The following is a 12,020-nucleotide window of genomic DNA, read 5'->3' on the forward strand; positions in this document are numbered from 1 at the left end:
GTCACGGCTAATGTCACGTGGTCCGTACGCGTTGCGTCCCCACAAGGTAGGCTGGAATTCATCAGCGGCGACGGCGTAACGACAAGCGCCCGCTTATATACTAATAACGCTATTCGATAGCCAATAAGATTCGATGGCCAATAAAGGATTCGATGGTCAATAAAAAATTTGATGATCAATAAAAAATACGCCCATGCGCAGGTCGAATCCTGAGACGAACATTACAAACGTGACCCCGGAAATAGGAAACACACAAATGACCAGGCATGGGGGAAGAACGAAAGGGAGATTCAAACACTCCGCCAGACAAATGGAATAAGCACAAATGAAACATCGCTCCCTAAAGCCCAAACAATTAATAGGGCAGGGCTATACAAGCCTCAAACGGAAGCAGGGATACACTAGATCACAAACAAAATCTCCAGCTGTGCCCTAGTCGCAGAAAAAAAACATTTCAAAAGAGAGAGAAGGATTTTTTCCTTGAAAGGGTAATACTAAATAAAAACAATGGAATTTAGGCAATTTGTAAAAATTAATAACAATTTCTTCCAGCCTAATTAACACTTAATATCAATTCTATTTAGGGGATAAAGATTCCTCATATAGTCTAAACTGACAAATCAGCTCATCACCAAATAAACAAATAAACCAACAACACGAGACATCACCCGTAGCAACCCTGATCCGTGCATGAAAAAAAATAAAATAAAATTAACTACCTATCCGAAATAAAACAATTTAAATCAAATTCTACATTAAGGCCCCCAGGGGAAAGAACCTTAGTTTTGTGGATCCAGTATGATTCTCTCCGACTGAGATGTCGCAAAAAATTCCCTCCACGCCAATGTTTGTTAACTTTTTCTATACCCCAGAAGCTTAAACTTTTCGGACTCTGAGCGTGAACTAATTTAAAATGCCGGGACACATTATGTGTCTTAAGGCCTTTTTTAATGTTGTTGACATGTTCCCCCAATCTAACATGGAGGGGCCTAGAGGTCCTACCAATATATTGCAGGCCGCAGCCACACTGAAGCATGTATACCATCCCCACCGTCGCACATGTTACTAATTGGTCAATCTTATATTCCCTATCATTGGCTGCGGCCACAAAACATTTTCTCTTTTTGACATTGCATTTAGAATGTTTGCATGCAGTACATCGTCCGCATGCATAGAACCCAGATAAACATGAAAATAGCCTGCCAATTTTAGGATGGTACTAGATTATAGTGTCCAATATAAAAAATTTGAAAAACTGGTGGCAAAAAATTGGTTCATTTTAAGACAGGATCGCATTTTGGGACCTCTTTTGTATATAAAAAAGCCCCCTCTTTGCGGGACCGATTAGCCCCTGGTGTTGTTGACCCCCCTGTACAAACAGAGAGCAGGCTATTTTCACTTTTATCTGGGTTCTATGCATGCGGACGATGTACTGCATGCAAACATTCTAAATGCAATGTCAAAAAGAGAAAATCTTTTGTGGCCGCAGCCAATAATAGGGAATATAAGATTGACCAATTAATAACATATGCGACTGTGGGGGTCGTATACATGCTTCAGTGTGGCTGCGGCCTTCAATATATTGGTAGGACCTCTAGGCCCCTCCATGTTAGATTGGGGGAACATGTCAACAACATTAAAAAAGGCCTTAAGACACATAATGTGTCCCAGCATTTTAAATTAGTTCACGCTCAGAGTCCGAAAAGTTTAAGCTTCTGGGGTATAGAAAAACGTAATAAACATTGGCGTGGAGGGAATTTTTTGTGACAACTCAGTCGGAGAGAATCATACTGGATCCACGAAACTAAGGTTCTTACCCCTGGGGGCCTTAATGTAGAATTTGATTTAAATTGTTTTATTTCGGATAGGTGGTTAATTTTATAAAAAAATTTTTTTTCATGCACGGATCAGGGTTGCTACGGGTGACGTCTCGTGTTGTTGGTTTATTTGTTTATTTGGTGATGAGCTGATTTGTCAGTTTAGACTATATGAGGAATCTTTATCCCCTAAATAGAATTGATATTAAGTGTTAATTAGGCTGGAAGAAATTGTTATTAATTTTTACAAATTGCCTAAATTCCATTGTTTTTATTTAGTATTACCCTTTCAAGGAAAAAATTCTTCTCTCTCTTTTGAAATGTTTTTTTCTGCGACTAGGGCACAGCTGGAGATTTTGTTTGTGATCTAGTGTATCCCTGCTTCCGTTTGAGGCTTGTATAGCCCTGTCCTATTAATTGTTTGGGCTTTAGGGAGCGATGTTTCATTTGTGCTTATTCCATTTGTCTGGCGGAGTGTTTGAATCTCCCTTTCGTTCTTCCCCCATGCCTGGTCATTTGTGTGTTTCCTATTTCCGGGGTCACGTTTGTAATTTTCGCCTCAGGATTCGACCTGCGCATGGGCATATTTTTTATTGACCATCACATTTTTTATTGACCATCGAATCCTTTATTGGCCATCGAATCTTATTGGCTATCGAATAGCGTTATTAGTATATAAGCGGGCGCTTGTCGTTACGCCATCGCCACTGATGAAGTCCTGCCTACCTTGTGGGGACGCAACGCGTACGGACCACGTGACATTAGCCGTGACGTCACCCGCTTGTTTACAACGCTGATCCGTGCATGGATGGTTTTTCTGACTGTATTATGACTCTGTCTGCAACTCGGCACTGGAGAGCAGTGCCATACCATGTGAGTGTACCATTTTAAATCTGCTTTTTTTAATAAATTTTGAAACACTAGTTGAGCACTTGTTGTCCTTTTATATTTTTTATATATACTTCACGGAATTATGCTGGCATAAGGGATATGAGAAGGATTAACCCTCAGAGCACCGGTGTTGGAAAGTTGTTATCTGTGATTTACCCCGGGTGGGGATATGCCTGTTTGACCTGTCTGACTTGTCAGGGGTCCATTGCTTAACCACTTCAGCTCCGGACCAATAAACACCTTAAGGACCAGAGGTCTTTTTGCAATTTCGCACTGCGCTGCTTTAACTGGTAATTGCGCGGTCATACAATATTGCACCCAAACGAAATTTGCGTCCTTTTCTTCCCACAAATAGAGCTTTCTTTTGATGGTATTTGATTGCCTCTGCGATTTTTTTTTTTTGCGATATAAATGGAAAAAGAGCGAAAATTTTGAAAAAAAAAGATATTTTCTTCTTTTTGTTATAAGAAAAATCGAATAAACTAAATTTTAGTCATACATTGAGGGCAAAATTTATTCAGCCACATGTCTTTAGTAAAAAAAATGTCAATAAGCGTATATTTTTTGGTTTGCGCAAAAGTTATAGCGTCTACAAACTAGAGTACATTTTCTGGAATTTACACAGCTTTTAATTTATGACTGCCGATCTCATTTCTTGAGGTGCTAAAATGGCAGGGCAGTACAAATCCCCCCCAAATGACCCCATTTTGGAAAGTAGACACCCCAAGGAAATTGCTGATGGGTATGTTGAGCCCATTGAATATTTATTTTTTTTGTCCTAAGGGATTGAATAATGACAAAAAAAATAAAATTTTTTACAAAAAGTTGTCACTAAATGATATATTGCTCACACATGCCATGGTTATATGTGGAATTGCACCCCAAAATATATTCCGCTACTTCTCCCGAGTATGGGGATACCACATGTGTGGGACTTTTTGGGAGTCTAGTCGCGCACGGCACCCCGAAAACCAATCACCACCTTCAGGATTTCTAAGGGTGCAAATTTTTGATTTAACTCCTCACTACCTATCACAGTTTCGAAGGCCATAAAATGCCAAAATAGCACAAAACCCCCCAAAATGACCCCATTTTGGAAAGTAGACACCCCAAGCTATTTACTGAGAGGCATGTTGAGTCCATGGAATATTTTATATTTTGCCACAAGTTGCGGGAATATTACAAACTTTTTTTTTTTTTTGCACCAAGTTGTCACTAAATGATATATTGCTCACACATGCTATGGGCATATGTGAAATGACACCCCAAAATACATTCTGCTGCTTCTCCTGAGTACGGGGATACCACATGTGTGGGACTTTTTGGGAGTCTAGTCGCGCAGGGCACCCCGAAAACCAATCACCACCTTCAGGATTTCTAAGGGTGCAAATTTTTGATTTAACTCCTCACTACCTATCACAGTTTTGAAGGCCATAAAATGCCAAAATAGCACAAAACCCCCCCAAATGACCCCATTTTGGAAAGTAGAGACCCCAAGCTATTTACTGAGAGGCATGTTGAGTCCATGGAATATTTTATATTTTGGCAAAAGTTGCGGGAATATTACAAACTTTTTTTTTTTTGCACAAAGTTGTCACTAAATGATATATTGCTCACACATGCTATGGGCAGAAGTCAAATTACACCCCAAAATAAATTCTGCTGCTTCTCCCGAGTACGGGGATACCACATGTGGGGGACTTTTTGGGAGCCTAGCCACGTACGGGACCCCGAAAACCAAGCACTGCCTTCCGGATTTGAATATAAAATGCTACCAAAAAACCTGTTAGCGATGGCAGGGATCAGGCCTGACTCTGCGATCGCTGCAGTTATGTGTTTAGTGTTTTGTAAGTGACAGTGATCGATCGATACTGCACTTGGGTGGGCTGGGCAGAGGGGCAAAACGCAGGTGCTAGCAGGTATTTGGGCTGATCCCGCTAACAATGCGTTTTTTTGGAACCCTAAACTGCTGGGGACGCTAGTATAGATCTGATCAGATCAGATATTGATCTGTTCAGATTCTATACCACTACGGGAGGTGTATGCTTTGCGTGTGGGTGTTAGCGGTACTGGCACTAACCTAGCGCTGCCTGGGGCGACGCAGACCCTGACCCTAAAACCTAATTGATATCACCCGCCGGGTGATCAGGGGGTTAAACCTTTATTGGGTAATAAATGGTGGGTGCCCTGATGCTATAAAAAACAAACTAACCAGAGTCACCGGTAACACTTATACGGTGATCAGTGGTGAAAGGGTTAACTAGGGGCAATCAGGGGGTTCAAATTTTTATTAGGTAGTATATGGGGGTCCCTGGCGCTATATAAAAACCTGACGGGGAACCTAAATAACTAACTGGCTAACCAGCGTCACCAGTGACACTTATACTGTGATCGCTGGTGAAAGGGGGTGAAAGGGTTAACTAGCAGCAATCAGGGGGTTAAAACCATTATTGGGTAGTATATCGGGGTACCTAGCGCTATAAAAACCTGGCGGTGAACCTAAAAAAATAACTAGCTACCTAGCGACAATAGCGACACTGATGCAGCGTTCAGAAAAATTATCGCTTAGTGACACTGGCAAAAGGGGGTGAAAGGGTTAACTAGCGGAAATCAGGGGGTTAAAACCATTATTGGGTAGTATATCGGGGTACCTAGCGCTATAAAAACCTGGCGGTGAACCTAAAAAAATAACTAGCTACCTAGCGACTGTAGCGACACTAATGCAGCGATCAGAAAAACGATCGCTTAGGGACACTGGCAAAAGGGGGTGAAAGGGTTAACTAGCGGCAATCAGGGGGTTAAAACCATTATTGGGTAGTATATCGGGGTACCTAGCGATATAAAAACCTGGCGGTGAACCTAAAAAAATAACTAGCTACCTAGCGACACATGCAGCGATCAGAAAAATGATCGCTTAGTGACACTGGCAAAAGGGGGTGAAAGGGTTAACTAGCGGCAATCAGGGGGTTAAAACCATTATTGGGTAGTATATCGGGGTACCTAGCGCTATAAAAACCTGGCGGTGAACCTAAAAAAATAACTAGCTACCTAGCGACTGTAGCGACACTAATGCAGCGATCAGAAAAACGATCGCTTAGTGACACTGGCAAAAGGGGGTGAAAGGGTTAACTAGCGGCAATCAGGGGGTTAAAACCATTATTGGGTAGTATATCGGGGTACCTAGCGATATAAAAACCTGGCGGTGAACCTAAAAAAATAACTAGCTACCTAGCGACACATGCAGCGATCAGAAAAATGATCGCTTAGTGACACTGGCAAAAGGGGGTGAAAGGGTTAACTCTAGGGGCAATCAGGGGGTTAAATCTTTATTGGGGGGTGATAGGGGGCTACCCTGGACCTAACACTAACTGTCCTGACAGTTTTTACTGTCACAACTGACACTGAATGCATTGATCAGTAAAGAAATCATCAATGCAATCAGTGACACTGTGACTGGGGGGGGAGGGGGGGCGGGGGGGGGATCGGGGGGCGATCGGGGGGGGGTTTGTGTGCCTGTGTGTACCTACATGTCAGTGTAGTGTTGGTGCACACTTACTATTAGTCTTCTCCTCGTAGTCCGGTCAAAAAGACCGCCCTGAGGAGAATGACATCACTTCCTCCTTCCTGTGTAAACAATACACAGTGGGAGGAAGCTTCTCATTGGCCAGGAGCGATCCAGAGGGGGTGGCCGAAAACGAACGGCCATCCCCTCATCACGGAGCGCTCCTGGAGCGAACCGGACCGCCGTAACCAGCGGGAGGGGGTCCGATCGGACCCCCCACCCGCTGGAAGGCAATCACGTACATCTACGTGATTGTGCCTGCCTGTGCCATTGTGTTGACGTACATTGGCAATACGGCGGTCCTGAAGTAGTTAAGGTGAGAGTCCATCTTATCCACCGGTGGAAGGGATCACATCATCACTTCTCATTTTGTTGAAAGAAGACACCCTGCACTTGTGGACTCTTGATGCTTCCCTTATCTATTCTGCATTCTATTTATTTATTATTAAGTTTGTGTTGTGTATCTGCGCTGTACTGTTGTATTTTTATTTTTAAGAGTTCCCTTCACTGGAACTAAGGGGCCAGGCCTAACCCCTGGGGGACAACCCTACACCAAAATCCCTCCTTCACCAAATGATTTGGACCAGTACACAAAGCAAGGTCCATAAAGACATGGATGAGCAAGTTTGACTGGCCTGCACAGAGTCCTGACCTCAACCCAATAGAACACCTTTGGGATGAATTAGAGCAGAGACTGTGAGCCAGACCTTCTCATCCACATCAGTGTCTGACCTCACAAATATGCTTCTGAAGAATAGTCAAACATTTCCATAGACCAGTAGTTTTGAACTCCTGTCCTCAGGACCCACCAACAAGCCAAGTTTGCAAGATAACTGAAATACATCACAGGTGATATAATTTGCTGCTCAGTGATTGCAGTATTCTAGTCTGCATCTCCCCAATACCTAAAATCTGGCCCATTAGTGGGTCCTGAGAACAGGAGTTGAGAACCACTGCCATAGACACACTCCTAAACCTTATGGACAGCCTTCCCAGAAGAGTTGAAGCTGTTATAGCTGCAAAGGTTGGGCCAACTCAACATTGAAGCCTACAGACTAAGCCCTTGTATAGAGGTCGACCGATATGGGTTTTTATCTGGCCGATGCCGATACCGATATTTAGAAATCGCCACGGCTGATGGCCGATATATGATGCCGATTTTTTTGGGCCGATTTGTTAGGCCGATTATTTATTTTTTCCCCTTCATCTTATAAAATCTAACAGTTCGACACCTTTCCCACTGGGGCGTTTTTCAGGTGCTTTAAAATAGCGCCTGCAAAGTGCCTGCAAAACGGCTCCCCTGCAGTCTGTGTGGAAGCCCCAAGTGCTTTCACACTGAGGAGATGCGCTGGCAGGACTTTAAAAAAAAAGTCCTGCAAGCAGCATCTTTTGAGTGGTGTATACCGCTCCTCCACCACTCCTGCCCATTGAAATTAATGGGCACCGCTGCCGAAGCACCTGCAATGCGATTTGGCAGCGGCGCTTCACGGGCACATTTAACCCCTTCCTGGGCCGCTAGCTGAATTATAAGTGCCCCGCTAAAATGACGGTAAAGCGCCGCTAAAACTGGCAGCGTTTTACCGTCAACGCCTGCTCGCTCCAGTGTGAAAGCTGCCTTAAGACCCCTTTCACACCAGGGTGTTTTGCAGGCGCTATAGCGTTAGAAATAGCGCTTGCAAAACGCCCTAAAGAAGCTGCACCATTGTGTGTAGTGTGAAAGCCTGAGGGCTTTCACACTACAGCGGTGCGCTGGCAGGACGTCAGAAAAAAGTCCTGCCAGCAGCTTCTTTGGAGCGGTGAAGGAGCGGTGTGTTTACCGCTCCTCCACCGCTGCTCCCTATTGAAATCAATGGGGCAGCGCTGTAATACTGCCGGAAAAACGCTGCTATTGCCGGCGGGTTTAACCCTTTCGCGGCCGATAGCGGGGGTAAAAGTGCCCCGCTAGCGCCCGAAATGCACCGCAAATCCGGCGGTAAAACGCCGCTAAAAATAGCAGCGTTTTACCGCCCACGCTATCGGCGGTGTGAAAGGGGTCTTAGTGATACAGAAAATTTCTTACATTTATTAAACAAAACAAACATCCAAACAGTTCACGTGTATGTATAATTTTGAATTATATATATTACACAAAAACAGGTAATCAAAACTTTTGGATGAAAAAAAATGGGCTAACTTTACTGTTTTTCTTTTTTTTTTTTTTTTTAAATCTGTGTATTTTGAGTTTGAAAGAGTTTGAAAGACTGCTGCGCAAATACCGTGTGACATAATATATTGCAACAACCGCTATTTTATTCCCTAGGATCTCTGCTAAAAATATATATATAAGTTTTGGGGGTTCTAAGTGAATTTCTAGCAGAAAATACTGGATTTTTATTTGTAAGCATCAAGTGTCAAAAAAGATTTAGTCTTTAAATGGTTAAACTGAGAACTCTACACACAGAGTTCAATTCATTCATTCAAGTGTAAACATTGTATCATTTTGATCTTTTCTTGGCAGACTGCCCAGGAGACAAGTCACTTCACTCAAGTCTCCAGGCAACTTGCACTGACTTCTAGTACTGAAGTCATTTGCAAGTCGCGCTGAATATATCATCGGCCTTTTTTAACAGAACAATCGGCCGATGCCGATTAATTAAAAAACGCCAGATATCGTCCGTTATATCGGCCGGCCGATATATCGGTCGACCTCTACCCTTGTACACACGATCGGAGATTCCGACGGAATGTGTCCGATCGGAGCGTTTTGTTTGATATTCCGACTGTGTGTGGTCTGCATCGGACTGCTTCCGTCGGAATATCCGTTGGACCAAATTTTCCAACTTGCTGGAAATATTTTCAGACAAAATGCTCCGATCGGCATACTCCGATCATGTGTAGAAAATTCCAATCGGACAAAGTGCCACGCATGCTCAGATCAAATTCCTACATCAAAGCTATTGGCTACTAGCCTGAATGTAGCCCCATCGTAACGAAATTACGTCATCACGTTCTGAAAGATCGGATTTTCTGACAACTTTGTCCGACCGTGTGTATGCAACAGTTTCGGACAAGATCCGTCGGACAAAATCCGACGGATTTGGTTGTCGGAATCTCTGACCGTGTGTACAAGGGCTTAGACTGGGATGCCCTTAAAGTTCATATGTGTGTAAAGGCAGGCATCCCAAATATTTTATTATTATTAAAACATAATGTACAGAAAAAACACCCATATTTTCTTGTGCTGAATCCCAGCATATCCCAGCATCCCAGCATATAGACAACCTGCTCTACCGAGTCTGGTATAGTTAAGCCCCATACACACTAGCAGATTTTCTGCTGATTTTTGTCTTCAGATTTATCAAACCATGTAGTACAAGGTCCTGTCTGATTGTATACATATTGAAACTCCTAAGGTTTGACCTAATATTATATGGTTTTGGTAAATCTCAAGGAAAAAATCAGCAGAATATCGGATAGTGTGTATGGTGCTTAAGAGACTTTTATGACCAAGATGTCAACCAATAACTAATTGCCAACACCCATCTGTCCCAAGTCTGGACAAAAAGGGCCCTGGTATAAATTATTCAGTGTGAATAAATATGCGATAAACTCTAGTTCTTTTCAACTAATTTAACACTGAGGAACCATTGAAATAATTTTCCAGGCTCAGGGAACCCTTGCTAAAATTGTACTATATTTAAAGCTCATTAATGTGATGGTCAGTGGGAAGAATTCTCCTTACACTTGTGGATATTGGGAACAATTGCCCCCTCAAGATAGCTAAAAAGATTAAAGATTAATGTATAACAAAGGGAAAAAAGTTATTTTTAGTTTTGGACAGATCGCAGAGGAATTAGAACCCCTGTCAGTTCTTGCTGCTGTCTGGGCCCCCAATAAGGAGAGTCACCCTCTCTATTTGTCCTGTTTACAATTATCATTGAAAGAGAAAGTAAAATAAAATCACAAATTTTGGGTTGTCCCCAGAAAAGTAATAAAGGGGAAATGTTCCATTAGGTGCACTAGTTTTTATGACTTGGGGCCCCCCAAGGGATTCCCTTAATTTGCAGGGGTTTCCTCTTACTTCCTGTTTGGCTATGGGACAGGAAGTGAAGGTATATCTCCCCAATGGGACAAATATGCCAAAAAAAAAAAAAAACTGACAGGGGTTATAACTCTATCCAATATGAAAAAAATGTTTTGCCTATAGTTCTACTTTAATGGTGTCAGTGGGAACTTATCTGAGAGGGTCATTGCTCAAGGAACCCCTAGCAACCTTGGGTCTAGAGAGTCCCCCTTTCTTCCCCTGTCCCCATCTCCCTATTACCCTATTTATTTTCCTAATCTCCCCTATTTGTAAAAAAAATCCAACCCTTGTTTCATGATTTAGTGGTTCTTTATTGGAACTAGGACACCCCAAACGGAGAACATTTTACAGTAGGTGTCATCAAGCAAATAGGACAAACTGAGAGCCACGTTTATAATAATGTGTAAGTATGCTGTGCATCCCTCCTGACCATCTCCATTTAGTTCTGTTTTAATGTGCCCCTACATTTAAATGAGCGTCAATCATTTTTTAAGAACATAACACTGGAACATCACTGATGGAACTAGCAGTGGGCTGGTTAGACCTTCTAAAACAGCAATTTCTTTTCCTTTATAAAGCCTAAATCAGTAGTGTCTCTTGTCCCTCCTACAGATTATATACTTGAATAGAGTGATCAAAACAAATCCATGTTAAAGAAAGACCATTTAAAAAAGACCTTCAAATATCAGACGGTGCCTGTACGTATACAGTATCTCACAAAAGTGAGTACACCCCTCACATTTTTGTAAATATTTTATTATATCTTTTCATGTGACAACACTGAAGAAATGACACTTTGCTACAATGTAAAGTAGTGAGAGTACAGCTTGTATAATGGTGTAAATTAGCTATCCCCTCAAAATAACTCAACACACAGCCAATAATGTCTAAACCGCTGGCAATAAAAGTGAGTACACCCCTAAGTGAAAATTTCTAAATTGGGCCAATGTTTTGTGTGGCCTCCTTTATTTTCCAGCACTGCCTTAACCCTCTTGGGCATGGAGAGCTTCACAAGTTGCCACTGGAGTCCTCTTACACTCCTCAATGACGACATCACGGAGCTGGTGGATGTTAGAGACCTTGCACTCCTCCCTCCACCTTCTATTTGAGAATGCCCCACAGATGCTCAATAGGGTTTAGATCTGGAGACATGCTTGGCCAGGCCATCGCCTTTATCTTCAACTTCTTTAGCAAGGCAGTGGTTGTCTTGGAGGTGTGTTTGTGGTCATTATCATGTTGGAATACTGCCCTGCAGCCCAGTCTCTATAGGGAGGGGATCATGCTCTACTTCCATATGTCACAGTACATGTTGGCATTCATGGTTCGCTCAATGAACTATAGCTCCCCAGTGCCGGCAGTCCTCATGCAGTCCCAGACCATGACACTCTCACCACCATGCTTTACTGTAGGCAAGACATACTTGACTTTGTACTCCTCACCTGGATGCCACCACACACGCTTTACACCATCTGAACCAAATAAGTTTATCTTGGTCTCATCAGACCAAAGGACATGGTTCTAATAATCCATGTCCTTAGTCTGCTTTCTTCAGCAAACAGTTTGCAGGCTTTCTTGTGCATCATCTTTAGAAGAGGCTTCTTTCTGGGATGATAGCCATGCAGACCAATTTGATGCAGTGTGCGGTGTATGGTCTAAGTATTGACAGGCTGACCCCCCACCCCTTCAA

The sequence above is a fragment of the Lithobates pipiens genome, unplaced genomic scaffold (genome assembly GCF_037356315.1).
Source record: "Lithobates pipiens isolate NorthernLeopardFrog02 unplaced genomic scaffold, aLitPip1_a1.2 Scaffold_16, whole genome shotgun sequence".
Taxonomy (NCBI): Eukaryota; Metazoa; Chordata; class Amphibia; order Anura; family Ranidae; genus Lithobates; species Lithobates pipiens.